Source organism: Mastomys coucha, unplaced genomic scaffold (genome assembly GCF_008632895.1).
Source record: "Mastomys coucha isolate ucsf_1 unplaced genomic scaffold, UCSF_Mcou_1 pScaffold9, whole genome shotgun sequence".
Classification (NCBI taxonomy): domain Eukaryota; kingdom Metazoa; phylum Chordata; class Mammalia; order Rodentia; family Muridae; genus Mastomys; species Mastomys coucha.
In genome coordinates this window covers 60,618,280-60,640,003 of record NW_022196915.1, presented here as the reverse complement: position 1 = coordinate 60,640,003, position 21,724 = coordinate 60,618,280, and positions in this window count along the sequence as shown.

Below are 21,724 nucleotides of genomic sequence, written 5' to 3'. Positions count from 1 at the left end.
TGTGTGTGTGTGTGTATGTTACTTCCAAGCTCAGGTTGGCTATACTAGTGCATCTATCTTAGAGAATTATCTCCAAAGAGAGGATGACACAGATGACTAGGGCAATTATGATGGAAACTAATGCTGCCTTCTAAAGGTACTCCCTATCTGACATTAAAAGTAGAATTTTTTTCATGTTAGGAGTCTGTCCTTTACAAAGGAAAAGCAAATGCAATCAGAATTTGTTCTGGTGTTCTACAGTACAGAAGAGTAACTGTAGACTACAATAGCTTATAATGCATTTCAAAATAGCCCAAAGGGCCTCAAAGTTCTCAACACATAGAAACAAGTATTCTTGTAAGGATTGAGATGCAGATTATAAATCAGTGGTCCTCCAGAGGACTGTATTTACTTAGCTCAACTCCAAAATTATCTGAAATGTAAATGCTCGTCTAGATTTTTTTGCAGATAACTGATATACAGCACACCGATTTAGGATATTCTATATCTATTTGAACTACTTAGTGTTCTCAGTTTCATTATGGTTCTAGTGTTCCATATGCTTTGAAATTGTCATTTGCCTTTGTTTGTCTGTGTGTGTGTGTGTGTGTGTGTGTGTGTGTGTGTGTATGTGTATACATGTTGTGGCACACATGTAGAACTTAAAGGACACTAGGAGTTGGTTTTTTACATCCACCATGTGTGTTCTGGGGGTTGAACTCAGGTTATTCACAGAGATAAATGACTTTACCCACTGAGCCAACACAGCAGACCTGAATTCTTTCTTATTCAGTCTTCTAAATAAACACCTAGATAGCAGCTCCCCAAGATTGTATCCACAAATACATGTCCTAATGCTCTCAGGAAGAAATTCCCAAATCAAATCTTGCCTAAAGTTTATTGAAAGCAATTGAGAGACAAATGATAATTCTCTATACTTCAAGTGTCTTTCTAGAGGGGTGGGAGAAGCAGTACATCTATAACAGGATCTATTAACTGGTATGTATGTGTTGCTAGAAAATGGACCATCATCTAGCATATGACTTTATTAGACCTCTTTCTTGAAACCAGGTTAAATGAGAAAGAAATGTGAAAATTAAAATGTAATCAAGACAATTCATGTCAGATTATACATGCTGGAATAAGATATTTCAACATTTTTAAAGGGTGAAAGACAATGAAGCAGGTTGTGTAGAATAATGTGAGTTTGCTTATACATTTGCTTTGGAGATTACAAAAGACAATTTGGCTTCATTTTAGAAAAATAAGCATAGAAGCAAGTTTTCAGAACCATGGATAGTCAACTAATATTATCACTTTGTGGCCATTACAAGCATAACCAAATCTTTTCTAAGTTTTAAAAATGTGATTGAAATTCTTTCTACAGAGGAGTCATTTTCTAGTCCCGATCCCTCATGTTGTAAGAATTTTCACCAGGAGCATTTTCATCTCTGAAAATGACAAGTAAAGATATCTTATGAACATCAGTGTGGGAAGGGTATGAAGATAAAAGAGGAGAGAGCTCTGTGGGGAAAGCCATGTTGGCACACGATAGCCAAATCAACATCAGGAGGGGCTACCTTTTCAACTCCTCAGTGGTTACTAAGGACTCAATAAATCTTGTTATCTCAGTCTGAGTGTCTCACTAGTGCTTCTAACAATTTGTCCTGTGCAGCAGAACTGAAGACATCTTCACTTTGTCTTTTCCAAGCAAAGGATGACAGAGCTACCAAAAATGAAGAAAGGTCAATTATGAATTTGCTCTTGTATTTTCCATATTGTAGAAGAAAAAGAACAAGAGTCTACATAAATCTTCAAAATATTTTTCATTTTCATAGAGAATCTCTTCTCCTTGTTTGAACTTCATGAGTTTAATTCATACAATGTGCCAGGAAGGAAGTTGGACAAGTTTGTTTCTAGAGGGATGTTGGTCTCACTACTGTGGAGATCTTCACCGAGTCTGGTGTCAAGCTGGTCTGTTTATTGTAGAATAGCTAGCAATGTTCTTGGCTGACAATTTTTACAGGCCACTGTCACAACTCCCTTCCCAAGGAATGATATTCCTCAGAAGAATGTTCAGCCATTACCAGATGTCCCAAAAGACAAAGTGTCCCCTAGCTAAGAACCCGTGTGTTCTCCAAGTCTATTTCAGAGGAAGATTTCACGTAGAACTGAGAAGCAGAGAACTGTGTCGGAAGACTTTATCTGGAGAACCGACTTCATCAGAACAGGATTGCTGACTTCTATACCGCTTTACCAGAGTTCTTGGGCAATAAGTGTTCAATAGCTCCCGATTAAATGAATGAACAACATATCTCAAGATGTCAGGTATCATGCACAGCAGAGTAGCTGGCAAGGTTGTTATAGTCACATGTAGGTAAGTACTTTGAAAACAATCAGACACTCAAGCTAGACATGATGCCTGTCATCCTAACTATTCAGAATACTTAAGGAGAATCTCTTGTTCAAGGCCTGCCTAGGCAAAATAGTTCAGAGCCACATTGTAGAGCTTAGTGCTGTCCTGTCTCAAAATCAAAAAATAAAGGGTTTGAATGCAGATCATACTTCTGTGATGAAGCACCCACCTTGCATATGCAGGATATTTGGTTCAAGCATCACCTAACACTATATCACATACACCCTACCACACACACACACACACACACACACACACACACACATACACACACACACACACAAATTATTTATATGCAGAAAAAAAGTAATTTAAATTTAAATTAATGAAAGCATTTCAGGCAAAATTTTAAAAGTAGAGTTTGAATAATCTAATACTGAAAAGTTAGTCAATGTCATTTAATCTGCAAATACCCATAGGCTGCTAAAGAATAATATAAGTCCCTAGTCCTCCATCTCTGAAAGGCTCTGGCACTATACTCAGACACTGACTAACAAATATGTTTGGGGATAACAGGGAAACCCAATGAGCTTTTGTACTGATAAAGGCTCTCCCGAAGATAGTCCTTACAGTATTACAAATTAAGAGAAACAGGATGTCTGAAACATAGTGCTTCTTTTAAAAAAATATATATTTTCTTGGTAAATTTTCTTTTCTTACTTGTTTGTTTATTTAGCGACAGGAACTTTGCTGCAACAGGAGCTGGCTTTGAAACTTTAATCCTCCTGCCTTACTCTCCCAGGTTCTGGGACTACAAGTATGTGGCATCATCCCTGGCTTATTTTATTTTTTACTGAAGAAAATCAAGTTCTCTGGTCCTATGATTTTGCTTGCTGTCTATATTAATTATTATAAGGAACCATAAAGATTAAGGCCATTCAGAAAAGTGCCTTGAGGTATTCACATATATTCTTAGGCATGGAAGCATTTTGTAGTTTTCTTCTTTTTAAGAAAAAAATCATTACAGTTTAAAATGAACTACTTCTTGCTTAGAAGTCATTTCTAGTCTTGGGACTTTTCAATTAACTGTATATGTTTTCTTTAGATGAATGTCCTTGTAATATATTGAAATGAATGTTGTAGTTCAGAATGATCTAATGCATAGTTTTTGGATATTCTAAATTATGGTATTATACCCTTCTAAGCAAGAACACTGAATTTAATAAACTATGTGAAATATGAAAACTAAATTCTAATATGAAATATGTGTTATGAAACCAATGTCCAATAGTATATCCAGCTAGCATTTGTAGCTGTTCCAGTCTGTGCCAATCTCCCCTCACATGCATAGAAGGCACTGTAGCAGGAACAGCAAGGCTGCCTCTATGTAAACACTGGGGACCACACAGCTGTAAAAGCACTTCCTGCAGGAGAACCTAATTGAGGATTGCTTGAGAGACCAAGGATTGCTAGTGCTGACAATGCCAGCCAATCAGGAACTGCCATTTAGAAGAGATGCTTCTTGGGACCAATGGGACACTGGTGAAGGGTATTAAAAGAGCTTACAGCAGTGTTCAGATGAGCTTGCTGCAATGTTTCTCACCTGCTCCTGGAGTCTGTGTCGTTGATTCTGTACCACCTAACCCCTAACCCCTAAGAACAGGTAGGGTCAGGCTGTGAATAGTCCAGGATAAAGGCAACAAGGCCTCTCTGCAAAAATTCTAAAGCGAGCAGTTTACACACAGGTTAGAGAGTATAGAATGGTGGCTGTGGGACAGAAGCATGAAAAGATTCACTGTGGATAGACATGAAATATAAAGAGGAAGATGTCATGGAGCAGTAGGAATCTGAGAAAAGATGCAGTGGTGAGCTCATGTACTTATGACCCTTCAGATAGAACACATTTGGGGACTTAGCATTAAAGTGAGATGGTTTGTATGTATAGGTATAACAAGAAGGCTAGGAGGCTGGAGCAGAGCCAAGAAGGCAAAAGGAGTTGTGGATAAAACCATACATGGTGTTAAGGGAAAGGTCAGTGTTTAAGGGACAAGGAAGACATTGAAAAGCATTTGATTTTTCTTTCAAGAAAATCTGGGGGGTACTGAATAGTGTTGATCAGAGTAACATAATTTGAATTAAGAAAGAATATTTTATGTTTCTATGTTGACGAAAGAGGATTTAAGGGTGTGTGTGCATGTGTGTATGTGTGTGTGGGTGTGTGTGTTTGTGTATGTGTGTGTGTGTGTGTGTGTGTTTACAGAAGCAAGAACACTAGTTTGGTTTCATAGTGATCCAAGTGATAGGTGATTGAGGAATCTTGTTTTGTGATGGAATTTTTTATTTCCTACTGAAGAAGTGTAGAAAAAAAATGCATGACCAATAGTGAGTATTTAGAGAAGGGATGCTTGGTTCTGTTGACTGGGTGTAATGAATTCATCTTTTCCTGAAAGTGGGAACTTCTTACAAAGTGGTCTCTTTAAGTCTTACTTGGATGATGAATCACCCAGTACATATTGCCATGCATTTGTGCTACTGTTTCTAAGTTAGAAAACATGAAAATAAACAAGAGAACAAGTAATTTCTCAGTTTCTCACATACTTCCTGTGGTGAGTAAAACAAATATACATTTTACAGAAAAGGAAATCTATGTTACCCCACTCTTGGTACCAATTTCTATATTACTTTTCTGTTGCTGTGATAAAATATCACAACCAAAAGCAACTTAAGAGAGGAATATTATGGCTTATGGTTCCTGAGGATAAAGTCAATCTTTGCAGGAAAAGCATGATAACAGGAACAGGAAGCTAACTGGTCATATTTCACTCCCACACAGGGAGGAGAGAGGGGGAAAGGAGAGCCCAGGGAGAAGAGAAGCAGAAGTTTTTTAAAAAGGAGTAAGCCTAGAAAGGCCCAAAATCTATTCTCAGTAATACACTTCCTCCACTGAGGCTCCAGCTCCAAAGGTTTTCATAACTTTTCCAGCCCACTGGGACCAAGTATTCAAATACCTGAGCCTTTGGGATAATTTCTCATTCAAACCACCATAGAAAACAAACAGAATCTAAAAGACTTGAGCATTTTACTCATGGTTACACGACCCAGTAACTGTGAGTTTGTATTTGCACAGTGATAACTCTGACTGCAGGTCTGCCTGCCTGCCACTAAAAAAATATATATATATTAGTGCAAATAATGGAAAGCTGTTATGTTTAGGAGAGTTAGTTACCTTTGCTTTGCAAACAAAGAGCAAGAGAGTCAGTGTCACAGAACTCTGTGTGACTGCTCTACAATATAAACATTTCTTCAGGAGGAAGGTGGGTCTCAAAGGTCTGGCTGAGAACCAGAGCAGTTAAGTCCTTAGATCCACAAGTCAGAGTTCTGGGTGAGGCTGGGAGGAGGAGTGGGTTGCTACTTATAGTTAGAGGAGTGTATTATTAGTAGTCCCAGCATAGGCAGCTTCATTAATCACCATACATAGACTGAGCTCTTGAGAAAATACAAAAGACCTTATGTAGACATTTTAATTTTCATTTAGTTAGCTCTTATTGTATTTCAGATACTTTTTAAGGTGCTAAGGATAAAAATACAGCCATATGGGATCAACTTCTCCAGATGTTTTAGAGAATATTTTCTCATATATATTTCTAATAATGTTTTTTGAAAGAGGTATGATTTCTTAAGTTTTCTTTTTGTTCTCTGTGGTACAGCATGGTAGTGAGCAGGCACTAGGTTTTTTGACTAATACCATATGTCCTAATATCTTTTGCCAGATCATATCATTATATGGTGACTAGACACACAATACACACATAGGACTTTTTGTCCTGACAAAGCGCAATAAGATTCAAGACACTTAGCTCACTAAAAAACATGAATGTCATTGCCCAGTTCCTGATGATACATTTCCATAAAGATTCTCCCACCTGACCCTCTCACTGCCCACTGGGAGCAATAACATTTGAAAACAATAGTATCTGGAAAGGAAAACCTACAGAGACAACAGTTAACATCCACAGAAGAGTTAATGAAAGTATACTAACAGAAGCCAACACTTCTAGTGGACAATGATTTGTGTTAGGAGTTGACTCTATCTAAAAGGTAATTTTTTCCCTTTTAATTATTACCTTTGAAGTTTGCCAAAGTCTCAAGGGTCTAGGCCAGGAGTCCAAGTCAGAGGTCTGGGTAAACTGATTATTTGGTTCAGTTTCAGACTCACCCATAAAGTATTTATTGTGCTCCAAGAACTTCTGCACACATTCTATCTATTCTACTCAAATTATGCTTTAGATGAAAGGATGCTTAATTTTTCCATGTTCAACTCCTTTTATGCATTCTACTTTTCTACCTGCAATTTTCAAGATAATAAAATTCTGCTGAACTCACATGGAATAAGAGGGTATCTCATGACACAGGCTGCTTGAAGCACATTAGCCACCTTGTCCCTTCATTTCAAGGGTGACTACCTTTCCAGTGCCCATCAAGTTATTCAGTAGACTAACAGGTGGCAATAAAAAAGATCAAGCTGGCACTGAGCAAAGTATTACTGTTGTTACACTGAAGGCCATCTAACTAGATGACTATTCATTAAAAGTACATCAGTATCAACAGCAAGGAACATCTAAATGCTCTTTCTTAGCCTCTCTCATTTTCAAAAAACAACACAAGCACTCATAATTCCTTACTTTGCACAACTGAAGAATTTCCAGTTTCTCTAGTAATAAAATGGAGAACCTATAACTTGATTGGAATAGTCTTATAGACATTCTCTAGGGAGACTTGAAGAAATGTCTGTACTCCCTTTAAAGTGTAATAATATTTTTAGATATTTGGCTATGAACTAGGAGTATAATACCAGCTTTTTTTGCCTTATTCCTTTCCCCAAATTAAGGCTTCTGGGAGTTTATTGACCATTAGAGCCTTGAGTTGAACCATATGAGGTATGACAATCTTGAGCTCTTCATTCTTAGTTGTGGGAAAGGGCTACAGAAGTTTTGCTTAATTCTAAGCTGAACATCCCTTGGTATCACCTTTCATATTGCCAGTACTAGCTACCAAAGAGTGGTAATGGGAATTTATTTTTAATGCAATTTTGGACTCCCTGAGTATTAAAAAAAAATAGTTTTCTACAAATCTGAAGATTATTTAGCCATCAAAATAAAAGCTGCATTATGTTTTGATGCTATGCTTATTCAGTGTCCTTGCAGACCCACCTTAAAAATGAAACATTAATTATCCTCTTTCTACCCAGAGGAATTACTCATTTACTATCAAATAAAGTGAGCCACTCTCTGATTCTTTTGTCTACACATAGAACTTTTTTCTTGTTGTTTGGTTACCTTGTCTAAGTTTGATATGACAGTTTTACTTCATTATATTATATTTTAATTTTGTCATATTCAGTTGAAAAGAAGCCTACTCTTTTCTAGTAAGAGACATAATAAGAATGGATGCAGAAAGGAGAGAAAGAAGGGAGGAACTGCAAAGAGGAGAGTGACAGAACTAATCAACGTATCTTATGTGAAAAAGAATCTATTTTCAATAAAAGGTGAGAAAATAGAAAATGTAAATGACAAAAAGCAAAGAAGCACCATTATAGGTAATGATGGAGAGTCAACCCAGTGCATACAATGCCCTAGCATCCATTCCTTACATCTCTATAATTTATAGGAAAATGTCTTATGGGTGAGAAAAGGGGTTAACATTGAATAGTTATAGTATAAGGAGATTAACTTGTATTTAAATAAATACACACTTTAAAATAAGGAATGACATTTATATTAAGCAAAATATTATTAGTGAGATTTTGGAAAGTTTTCACCAGGCACATAGACTATGTGGCCCTAGACCCTCAGAAAGAAACTCCTTTCCTTTCTTTGTCCCACAACCTCTGACCATGTGTGTGTTTGGAGATAAGGAGCTCTAGAGAAAGAGATAATAGGATATAGTCACAGTCAAGGGAAAATGAAAAATGGGAGAAGGATTTAATTAAGAATGGAAAAGTGGGGGCAGTACAGAGGGAGAGGGAGGAAGAGAGGTAAAGAGGTAAATCACTTAAGAATTTTGAAAAATCCCCAAGATTTAGGGTAAACATTTTATGTGTACCTAAAATATGTAATGCATTTATATGTAATGCATTTTATGTGTTTATTTGTCTGTATGTGTGTGTTGTGTAATTTCAAGTGAAGCTATACTACTTGTAATGATAATGTTTCCCACAAGAACCATAGATTAGCCAAAACCTCTGTTCCAAGCATGGGAAACTTCCCTTAGAGTTGTTAGTCAAGGTATTCTAAGAGACTCTCAAAATAACATGTGCTATAAATTTTTGCCTTTGGCTCCCTCCCAGAATTTGAAGGCAAAACCATTTTGGGGAAAACACCACATACCTTAGACACAGAACTTGGAGGAAAAGAGATGTAACTAACATGGAAGACTTCTCACTAAAAAATGGGTCTGCCAGGTATCTGCCAGGCAATCAATAGTTTTACAAAACTGTAAACTACAAAAATAACCAGCATGGCAAGATACCCCCAAAGGTATGATAGTAGGACCACAGCTAGTAAAAACAATAGCTATCTAATAATAGAAAACAAAAGCTTGGATATAAGACCTTCTAGGAGAGAATCCATGCTTGGTACTATAAACTCAGCATATCACCTGAGGCCTGGTAAGTTCTTAGACCATTAAGGATAACTTACTACTGAGATTTTCCTAACCAGTATGATTTCTAACTGCACTAAAAATACTTTATCCTTATAGCCACAGAAAGATGTATTTCTCATCCCTCATCAAATACTTTTCTTTTTTAGTAGGTAGCCACTGCTCAAATATAGAGAATAAATGACCATGGGATGTCCAATGCCAATTGATAGATCCATGACAAACATTATATCTTAAGTCCTAAGTAACATGAAATAAAGAAGGATAGAAATATTTTAAAAGCCAGAAGGCAGGATGTTTACAGTGAAATGGCATTTTCTCTATTTGACAGGGAAGCAATACTCATGAAATCTAAAGTGATATGGTCACCAAAAACGACCCACACAATAACAACATCAGTTAACCATACCAATGCAAATGGGGAAAATATCAAATGCTCTACCCTAGATCATGAGCTATGAGAAAGTAATGCCTGTTGAGAGAAGAATAATTAATATTCTGCAAGGAAGAACTACCTAATATGTTGTCCATTCTCAAATGTCAACCCAAAACACATATGCATGAAAGAATGCCAATTAATGGAAAGAACAGGTTATATCTTTATATACATTTGTGTGCATATCTACACATTGATAATTGAAGAAAAGAAGACATGAATCTGAGAGGGAATGGAGGGTATAGTGGTTTAGATATTAATGGCCCACATATGTTTGAATACTGGGTCCCTATTTGGTGGAACAGTTTGGGATGGATTAGAAGGTGATGCTTTATTAGAGGAGGTATGTAACTGGAACGGGCTTTTAGGTTTCAAAAGCCTATACCATTCCCATTTAACCCCTACCTCTATTTCCCTCCCCCTCCCCCTCTCTTTCTCTACCTAGAACTTGTACATAAAGTTGTAAGCTCTAATCTTTCAAATTACTTGTTTTCTTCTATAAATTGCCTTGGTTAATTTATAAAATTTTATAACTTGTATTTTGTCAAGGCAATTTAAAAGTGACTAAGACAAAGACGTGAGAGGAGTTTGTGGGCAAGAGGAAGATAGAAATGATCTACTCCTGCATAAAATTCTTAAGAAATTAAAATTTTAAATTAAAAAGTACTCATTAGTAAGATAAAGTCATTTTCAAATAAAAGTACAATGCCAGGAATTTATTAACCAACTGGTTTGGAAGTATCACCTAAAATGCTAGAGTAGCAGGGAAACTTGGTAAAAATCAGGCCCATCCATATCCTGAAGCTGAAGCAGGTACATCAATAGATTATACAAGCCTCAGAAACCTGCAGAACAGAAATCACATCCCTGTATCATCCACATGAAAGGATGTGAGTAGTAAGAGTTGTGGAGAATTGGATAACGGATGAATAAGTGAGTAATTAGAGTTGTGCTGGTGCAAGAGATGTCAGTGAGTGAAAAAAAAAATAACTATTTAAGGAGAATCTACAGAGATGGTTTTATAGGTAGAGTGCTTGCTACTCATTCAGAGGACCTAAGTCCAGATCTGAGGACTCATGTAAGGTGACTAAGAACTTCTGATAACTCCAGCCCCAGGCCATCCAACTTCCTTTTCTAGGTTCAGCACATGTTCACACATAGACATGAACATAATTGAAAATAAAATCAGTCTTAGCTTTTTGTTTCTTTAAGTAGTTTTTTTAGGATTCATTTTAAACATTATAAGAAAACATTATAATGTTTAAGCATTTAAACATTATAAGAAAAGTAAATATAGAAAAATAAAGCTGAGGATAAAAGTAGATAAAAATTTGTCTTGGAGACTCTGAACATGAAGGAATGTATTAAAAACAATGATCTAGGCTGGCTAATGCCCTGAGCAGACCTTGGGCACAAGCTCTGCAGCCAGTCCCAGAACACCCAGAGGAAGCTCCACTCCCAGGCACTCTAACAGGCACAGGATCAGAGGTGAGGAGGGCACAACATCTGTCCCAACACTGGGAGTAACTGGACCAGCAGGACCAGACTGGCTCAGGTTGCTTCCCGCCTGTCTTGGCTGGCTGGTGCCCTGAGAAGACCTTGGGTACAAACTCTGCAGCCAGTCCCAAAACACCCAGAGGAAGCTCCACTCCTAGGTACTCTAACAAGCCCAGGATCCTAGAATCACAGGATCACAGAGACAGCTTGACTCTGAGGAGTTCTGACACAATTAGGATCACAGGAAGGATAGGCTCCAGTCAGATTTAGCAAGGGCAGGTAGCACTAGTTATAACCAGATGTTGCAGGGCAAGGAAAGAATATAAGCAACACAAACCAAGGTTACTTGGCATCATCAGAACCCAGTTCTCCCACCATTGCAAGTCCTGGACACACCATTCATTACACCAGAAAAGCAAGATTCAGATCTAAAATCACTTCTCATGATGATGATACAGGACTTTAAGAAAGACATAAATAACACCTTCAAAGAATTACAGGAGAACACAAGTAAACAAGTAGAAGCCTTAAAGAGGAAACACAAAAATCCCTTAAAGAACTACAGGAAAACACAATTAAACAGATGAAGGAAATGAACAAAACCATCCAGAATCTAAAAATGGAAATAGAAACAATAAAGAAATCAGAAAGAAAGACAACCCTGGAGATAGAAAACCTAGGAAAGAAATCAAGAGTCATAGATGCAAGCGTCACCAACAGAATATAAGAGATAGAAGAAAGAATCTCAGGGGCAGAAGACACCATAGAAAACATTGACACAACAGTCAAAGAAAATGCAAAAAGCAAAAAGCTCCTCACCTAGAATATCCAGGAAATCCAGGACGCAGTGAGAAGACTGAACCTAAGGATAATAGGTATAGAAGAGAGTAAAGACTCCCAACTTAAAGGGACAGTAAATATCTTCAACAAAATTATAGATGAAAACTTCCCTAACCTAAAGAAAGTGATGCCCATGATCATACAAGAAGCCTACAGAACTCCAAATAGGAAACAGTTGGTGAATGACTTTATGGATAGACCATCTTAATACCTACACCATTTCTTAAATGAATGTAACCTGTTCTCTATGGGCTGAGAATAAAGTCATTCACTCAAGTCAAATAGCTTTGACCATAACAAGAAGTCTGTATCCAAAAATCGTGCCTACAATTCATTCCTTGGTGCAGCAGAACCGTCAATTCTCAGCTTAGCTACAATGGATGTAAAATTCTTTGGTGATCTGAGTGTCATTGAAGTACAGCCTTATTACAATGAAATCCAGTGTCTACAAATTGTTCTTATTTTGGGCTTGTACCACAGTAAGAGCCAAGATTTTAAGCTCTACTAAATACAAAACAAACAAATAAACAAAAAGACTTTATATATTTATGTTCATTAAAAAATACTAGTAGTGATGTATCATTTTAAAATATACAGTTAATATGTTTGGAGTTATTTAAAATTTATATTGAGAAAAACATGTATTTTCAATTTTGCTGTAAACAAACATCTACATAAGAATGTTAAATTGATTGTTGTTTTATATCAAACAACTTTTATAATACTCATTTTTATTGTTATAACATTTTATAAATTTTAAAGAATATGACAAAAAAAGATATTGTATGTATTGAAGGGGGGTTCTCTAGGATGAATTGGAGTACAAAAGGGAAACAAGAATGTGATTTAATTCTATTTACTTAAAATATGTTTTTAAATGTTAACAAATCCAGATAAATTGAAATCATGCAACTTTTCTCATTATAATGCAATAAAACTTAAAAAAACAAACAATGATATATATATAATATTATGTATATAAATTAGGACTTTAGAAAAAATGAACAAATTCCTTAAAAGATATAATTAACAATATATGGCAGGAATCTGCATGTGAAGGAATGATTTCTGATAAATTTTATGAATTCAACATTATTATCATATCAAACTAGGACAAGGAAGTTTAAAAAGAGAAAACTACAGACATATACTGTCATGAACATAAGCCCAAAATTCCCTATCAAAATATAAGCATGATGGATCCAGGAAAAATTATATTCCTTCATGATCAAGGAGGTTTTTTTTTCCTAAGTATGCAAAATTGTTAAAAATTAATTAGTATTTTTCACATTAACAAGGCTAAAAGTAAATCTGATGAATGGATAAAGGATTTATAAAACTCAACATGCATATGTGATTTATAAAAATGTAAATGCTTGGTAAACCAGAGATGGAAGGAAAATTACCAAATCTGCTAGAAAGCATTGTGGCAAAAAAAAAAAAAATCTATGGATAACATATTTAACTATAAGTTGTTGAGCAGCTTCTTTTTATATCATTAAATAAAAATCTAAATGGCAGGCAGGCCAGCACAGAGAAGCAGACATGTAACTCCTTCAGCAGTGGGTAGCATGATTGTGCACAGAATACCCCCACACATACACACACACACACATACTACACACACACACACACACACACACAGAGAGAGAGAGAGACAAAGAGAGAGAGAGAGAGAGAGAGAGAGAGAACACAGAGTGTAGTAAATGTTGTTAGAAAAGGTTTCAAAATTCAAAGCCAATAAACAAAACCAACATTATTTCTTTAGAAAAAGGAATTCCTTTAGATAAAAACAGTAGAATGCAAATAGATATATATCGACCACCCTGCACAGAACTCAAGTCCAATTAGATCAAAGACCTCAACATAGAACCAGATCCACTAAATCTAATAGGATAGAAAGAGGGGGATAGCCTGGAAAACATTGGTACAGGAGACAATTTCCTAAACAAAATATCAATAGCTCAGGCTCTAAGATCAACAATTAATAAATAAGACCTCATGAAACTGAAAAGCAACTGTAAGGCAAAGGCCACCGGGGATTGTCAATAGGACAAAATGGTATCTTACAAATTGGGGAAAGATCTTCACAAAACCTGCATCTGACAGATGGCTAACATCTAAACTATATAAAGAACTTAAGAAGTTAGATACCAACAAACCAAATAACCCATTTAAAAAATGGGGTACGTCATCTAAACAGAGAATTTTTAACAGGAATCTTGAATGGCTGAGAAGCACTGAAAGAAATGTTCAAAATCTTTAGTCACCAGGGAAATGCAAATCAAGATGACTCTGAAATTACACCTTATATCCATCAGAATTTCTAAGATCAAAAACTCAAGAGATAGCATATGCTGGCAAGGACGTGGAGCAAGGGGAACACTCCTCCATTGCTGGTGGGAATGCAAACATATACAACCACATTGGAAATCAGTTTGATGGTTTCTAAGAAAATTGGGAATAGTTCTACCTCATGACCCAGCTATACTATTCTTGGGCATGTACACAAAGGGTTCTCCACTATCCCACCAGAGACACTTGCTCAACTATGTTTATACCAGCTTTATTTGTAATAGCCAGATACTGGAAACAACCCAGATGTCCCTCAACCAAAGAATGGATAAAGAAAGCATGATTCACTTACACAACAGAATACTCTTGGCTATTGAAAATAAGGACATCATGGAATCTGCAGGCAAATGTGTGGAATTAGAAAATACCATCCTAAGAGGTAACCCCGACCCCCAAAACGCATGTATAGTATATACCTAGTTATAAGTGGATATTAGCCATAAAATACAGAATACTCAAGTTACAATCCACAGAACCAACGAAGCTAAATAACGTGGAGGGCTCATGGGAGGATGCTTGAATCTCACTCAGATAGAAAGATAAAATAGTTGTCAGAGGCAGATGGATGGAAGGAAATGGGTGGGAGAAAGGGTAAGAAGCGGGATGGGATGGGGCTCAGGTATGGGGGTATGAGAGAGGGCTGGGAATGAGAACAGATATGGGTGAGGGGAATCTCTAGAACTAGCTAGAGACCTGAGACTTGGGAAGCTCCCAGGAGTCTATGGGGGTGACCCTAGCTGAGACTTGAGCAGCTGAGGATATGAATCTGGAAGTGACCACTTTTTGTAGCTAGGCAGGACTGCCAGTAAAAAGATAAGGCTACCAGCCCAAGCACAAAACCTTTGACCCCAAATTTGTTCTACCTATAGGAAGTGTAGAGACAAAGAAGGAACAGAGACTTAGGGAATGGCCAGCCAGTGACTGGCCCAACTTGAAACCCATCCCTTGGTCAAGAAATAATCCCTGTCACTCTTAGGGAGACCCTGCTATACTTGCAGAGAGGAGCCTAGCATAACTATCCTCTGAGAGGTTCCACCCAGCCATCAATCAAAGCAGATGCATAAACACATAGCCAAATATTAGATGGAGCTCAGGGAATCTTGTGGAAGAGTTTGGGGAAGTATTGAAGGACCCAGAGGCGATAGGGAGTCCACAAGAAGAGCAAGAGAGTCAACTAACCTAGACCCTTGGGGGCTCCCAGAGACTGAACCACCAACCAAAGACATATATATGGAGCAGAAGTACAGCTTGGTCTTCATGCGGGTTCCCCAATGACTGGAGTGAGCACTCTCTCTGACTCTGTTGCCTGCCAGTGGGTCCTGTTCCCTTAACTGGACTGACTGTCTGACCTCAGTGGGAGAGGATGTACCTAGTCCTGAAGAGGCTTGAGGTGTTAGGGTGAGTTAGTACCCAAGGGTCCTCCCCCTTCTTCGAGGAGAATGGAAAAGAGATGGAGGGGGCTAAATCAGAGGGGACTAGGAGGTGAGGCAGAGCTGCAATCAGGATGTAAAGTGAATAAATAAATAAATTAATTAATAAGAAAGAAAGAGAAAAATGGGAACTTAAAAATGTAAAAATAATGCCAATTTCATGGCATCTGAACCTAAGAAAATACTTTTAGAGATAAATCTAACAAAATATTCCAAAATTTCAATAGTAAAGACTGGAAAAATTGGTGCACAAATGAAGAGGATACAGAAAAGTTAATGCCAATAATGCCACTTCTACTTAAACTGATCCACATCATTATTGTCCTAGTCCAAATCTAAGCAGCTATTGTTTATATTTGACAAGCTGATTCCAAAATAACAAAATAAAATAAAGCAAAATTCCACTACAGTAGAACAACTAATAAAAGCCTTAAGAAGTTATAAAATGTTATCACCTCTTATTAAACCATGTAAAAGTCCAGAAATAGACTGATAAGCTTGGTCAGTGATCCAATGATGTATGATAAATGTCCCAAAACTGTTCAGCATGGAAAGGAAAGAAATTAAAGAATTTAAGCAAATTCTTCTGAAACAAAGAGACATCCATGTGTAAAGCCATGAATCTTGACCCTTTTACAATCAATACACCAAAACTAGCTCATCATAGATCTAAGAATAAAAGTAGAGTACTATAAAAATTGGAAAAGAAATCAGGCAGTAATGTCAGTGACCTCGAGCTCAGTATTGATTTCTTAGATATGATATGTGAAAAACAACAATTTATTAAGAAGAATCAATAAGCTATATTTTACCAGTTTTCTTTTTAAAAGATTTTGTTCTTTTGAGAGACAATGCTAAGAAGATAAAAAGACAAGAACATAGGAAAACATATAATAATAAATAAATGTAAATGTTTTAAGTCTGGATTAAAAAGAAGCATTGTGTATTTTTAGGTGTGAGAGAGACAGAGATGGAGACAGCGATAAAACACCCATCACAAAAAGAAATAGGCTGGGCAATTTACTCTGAACTTTCAAAACAGTAATATTACAAAAAGGTACTTATTCATAATCGTGGAAGTAGGATTTGATATCACAGTGAATTATACATACTTACTAGAATAGTTATGATTAAAAGCTAACACTATATTTCCAAAAACTTCCTTAATATACTTAATAATATACTAAGTGTAACAATATATTTCCAACCAACTTAGTACTTCAATATACAAATTAGAACTCTATACAACATAAAGGAATATCCACAAGGGATTTAGTCACCCATGCCAATCACCCAATAATTACAGTTTCAGGAAGGTATACAAATATCCCCAAAAGTATGCACGCATTTTTTTTATATTATAATGAAACTCATAATATGAGTTTCTTGGTAGAATTAATCTGAAAATAAACTGGCTATAGTTGCAAATGTAGTAACATACTTATAGGATACAAAACAACACAGCAATGGGAAAGAAGAGACTTGTTCCTGATTGGGTGGATGATGTCCCTAATGCACGCTGAGCAAAAGAGCACAGAGTGGCTCGCTGCACAGTTCCAGTTCTATTCCTTTGAAGTTCATTTGGCCACAGGCTGAAGAAACTATGATGATAGAAAACAGAGTAGTGTATGCTTTTGCTGGAGAAAAACTCACCAGAGGCAATGCACAGTGTGTTGCCTGGGGTGTCGTCAGTCAATGTTCCATTTCTATTGTGAGTGGGAGGCAAGCGGCAGGATAGCTTCACTGTCTGGAAGACATCCATTTCCTATCATTACACTTTCTTCTACACAGATCCTGTCTGACAAAGCCTGACATTCTTTTAGGTAATGTCAGGACAGCCGAGGGAAGGAGATAACAGGGACTTCCATTTGGTTCCTTTCACCCCAGTAATGAGAGAAGCTGGGGTATGGATTTAGGAGCACTGTACCTCAGTCCTTGGAAACATGTTGAGAGTTTCATTCTCAGATGTTTCAATGTGTGTTGGTATCGACAGCAAATTCATTTGGTTGGTGTACACTTTTCCTTAATCTGAGAAAATAATAAGAAATAAGGAGGATGGGGGCACCAAAAGCTGTCCCTAGCCGGACCCCTGACGCTGCCAGCATACTTTCTACATAGAAAATATTCTCTGACAACTCCCATATCCTGCCTTTCCTAGAGAGGTCTCTGCCGGTACTCGAAAAATCCAACTTTCTTTCTTATTTCCCCCCTCCCACTCCCATTACACATTTCTTCAAAAAAAAAAAATGCATATTATTCCCAGCTATCTGCTTCCCTCTTGTAAGAGGCAGTTCATTAGTGTTTAAAAATTAAGCATTCTTATTTTAAAAAGTTTATGAAGATCGATGTATACAAAGCTATAAATATTTAGAGTCCATAACCTGCTGAGTTTGGACATACATACCTATGAAAGCATTTTAACATGCCATAATTACATGCATTCCATTCTAATATTTTCCCACCATCTTCATTCATTACTCTTTTAAAGTAGAAAGAACATAACAAAAGTCTGTCTCCATAGCAACATTGTAACTGGAGGCACTCTGTAGGCCTCTAAAAGTCAATCCTCTTATATAGTTGAAAGTACTCCCATGACTCATATGCTCCATTTCCTTCTGTCCTGTAGTCCTTGGCAACCACCTTCTTCTCTCTCCTTCTAGAAGTCTGATTTTCTATTTTTCCTGTCAGTGGCATCAAAGGTAAACCTAGCCTTTTGTGAAATTGCATTTGAAAAAAAAAGTTGTTTATTATTGTTTGTTTTACAGAAGCTAGGAAGCAAGAGGTTAAAACAGATTTATGGAATTTTTGTTCTGGTTGTGGTTGATCAACTACTTGATGCTAAATGTCCTCTATCTGCTATTCTGAGTGTGTACAAGTTCAATAAGGACATCGCTGAGTGTCAATATGCCTTTCTATTCTTTCAACACCCCTGCCTCGTCTTTTCCCTTTCTGATTTCCTTTCCTCCTGCCTCCTAAGTAAACTGAGGTCTAATCCAGACTCTCATATAGCTCTGAGTAAATCAAAGAATTGAATGGCCAAAAAAATAAATTTGAGCAAAAGTCATGTTTGCAGGTTTTTGGTTTTTTTTTTTTTTTTTTTTTTGATTTTGAGGTGAGCCCTGGGGTCCTGTAATAAAAATGTGAAGCATTTGCTTTTTTTCATAACTGAATTGGAAAAGAGAAAATTCAATTCAATTATCTGAAAAATCCATTAGCTGATTAATGGTTTCATCAGGGTTCCCAGAAAAGTTTGGCTTGAATGTTTTTGTAGGCTGTGGCTCGGTTTGGAAGAGACCACAGGAGAGATGTGACCTGCAAGAATGTATGTTGTAATCAGAATGTGTCATCTGTCATGAGTCAACATCCCAGAGTCAGGCCAGGGAACTGCAGCCATAAAGCATCTTACTTGAGCAAGAAGACAACCTCAAAACTTTAAGTCTGCTTCAAAACTTGAACGACTGAATCCCGAGGAACTTCTATAAGTTATGTGCATTGAGGATTTTAAGGAAGTGATTGGTGGATGAAGGTCCACTGCTCTAATTGACTGCCTAGCACCAGAACATTTATATCATGAGCCCAGCAGGAACAAGTTTATAAATGCTTTTTTTTTTTTTTTTGAGGATTCAAGTCATAGTTCATACATAAAGATACTATTCTTCCTTCCTTCTTTCTTTTCTTTTTCTTTTTTGTTATTTTATTTATTTACATTTCAAATGTTGTCCCTTTCCTGCACCCCCATCCCATTCCCCTGCCTCTATGAGGGTGCTCCCCCACCCCCACTTCTGCCTTACTATGCAGGGGGCATTGAGCCTCCACAGAGCCAGATAAGGCCATCCTCTGCCACATATACAGCTGGAGCCATGGGTTCCTCCATGTGTACTCACTCATTGGTTGGTGGTTTAATTCCTGAGAGCTCTGGGGGGGGGGGAGGAGTGGGGTCTGGTTGGTTGACATTGGTGTTCTTTTTATGGAGTTGCAATCACCTTCATTTCTTTCACCCCTTTCCCCAACTCTTTCATCAGGGTCCTCATTCTCAGTCTGATAGTTGGCTGTTAGCATCCACATCTATATTGGTCAGGTGCAGGCAGAGCCTCTCAAGTGACAGTGATATCAGGCTTCTGTCAGCAAGTGCTTCTGCTTCTTGGAATCCCTCCTCCCTGGGGCATCAAGTGTCCACAGAATTAAGTGCATCCCCTCCCACTGAGGTCATACAAGGCAGTCCTCTGCTACACATGTGCTCAGAGCCATGAACCAGCCATGTATGCTCCTTGGTTTTTGGCTTAGTCTCTGGGATCTGACAGGTCCAGGTTAGTTGACACTGTTGTTCTTCCTACGGGGCTGAAATCCCCTTCAGCTCCTTTGGTCCATCCTCTAACGCTTCCACTTTGATCCCCAATCTCAATCCAATGGTTGGCTTTAAGTATCTGCGTTTGTCTCAGCCAGTTACAGGTAGAGCTTCTCAGAGGACAGCCATGCCAGGTTCCTTTCTGCATGCATGATATGGCCTCAGTAATAGTTTTTATTTTCGTTTTTGTTTTTCTGCCTTCGCTGTAGGAACCCAGTTTTCCTTGTATCCCAGCAACTTCCAATAGGATCCAGAAGACAAGATATTTAATACTTACTTAGATATCTAACAGGCCAACGAATTACTGACCATGCTCAGGGGTGATGCCTGTAAAAGTCCATTTTTAAAGGCCAACAAGAGAGCTCATCAGGTAAAGGCACTCACTGTCAAGCCTGAAAATCTGAGTTTAAATCCCTGTAATCCATAAAATTGCTCCCTGACCTTGATGCTGACTTCTGAGTTTCTCTGAAGGGACAGTGACACTCTTCAGGGGTGCTTTGCTTTTTGACATTTGAGATGTATACCCAAAGTTCTAAGCCAAAGAACTAAAGTAAATCAAAATTCTTGGCCCCTATCTCTATCCACAGCTCATAGAGACTCCTCAGCTAACCTCTATATGCTATACTTGGATATGCACCAAGTAAACGTTTTTTGTACACCTGTTTCCACTACATATTGCTTTGCCATTCATCTTTTTTCAAATTATTGGAATATTTTAACAGTCACATGTTTGTGTCATTATCATCTCAGGTATTCCACAAACCATCTTGCCTCTTTGTGACAGATATAGATACTGTGATAGACAACAGAGTGATCCACACTGTGGTAGCCAAAACAATGACCTTCTAAAACAGTGGTCTTCAAACTGTAGCTTGTGACCCCTTTGGGATTGAATGATTTTTCTCACAGGGAGTTGTCTAAAACCATCTACATATCAGATATTTACATTACAATTGATTCAGTTATGAAGTAACAACAAAAATAATTTTATGACTGGCGGGTCACCATAACATGGGACACTGTATTAAGAGGTTGAAGCATGAGAAAGGTTGAGAAACACTGTCAAAATGTCCACATCCGACATTTTTTCCACAGGAAAAAAAAACTTTAAAGATGCCAACAAGAGAAACGTTTTAGGATGCAGATACTATCCATGTTGACTCAATGAAATTATCAGAGTCCTCACTTGCAAGAAGTAGGAGATCAAAGTCAGAGGACTTGACACAACAGAAGCAAAGGCTGAAGTGATATGGGGCCCTGAGCCAGGCTGGAATAGCAGGAGACCAGGTTCTGCTCTCAGACCTCCAGATGTCAGCCCAGTACAACTCACTTCAGACTTTCAACCTTCAGAACTATGAGATACTAAGTTTCTGTGGCTAAACAAGAAGTCACCGCCATAGCAATAAAAAAATCATCCAGAAGCATGATGCAAACCCTCATCCCAACATATATACATGAGAGTGAGATCTTGTTCTTAAATATGGTCATTCCTATATAGCTCTTTGTTTGGTCCCTGTCATGTTCCCTGTGCCTTCTTCTGTTGCTGTCATAAAATGACAAAAGCTGACATACAGCATGAACAGTTTATTCACGCATATGATTCCAGAGAGTTAGATCATGGTTCATCATGACAAGAAATCACAGCAACAAGCAGAGTACACACTGACAGGAGTGGGAAGCTTAAGGTTTACATCTCAACCACAAGGGTGAGGCAGAGATGTCAAACTAGAAGGGGCACGAGTTGTTTAATCTCAAAGCTCATCCGTGACATACTTCCCCAGAAAGGATCTACCATCTAAACCTCCCCCAAATAGTGCCATCACCAG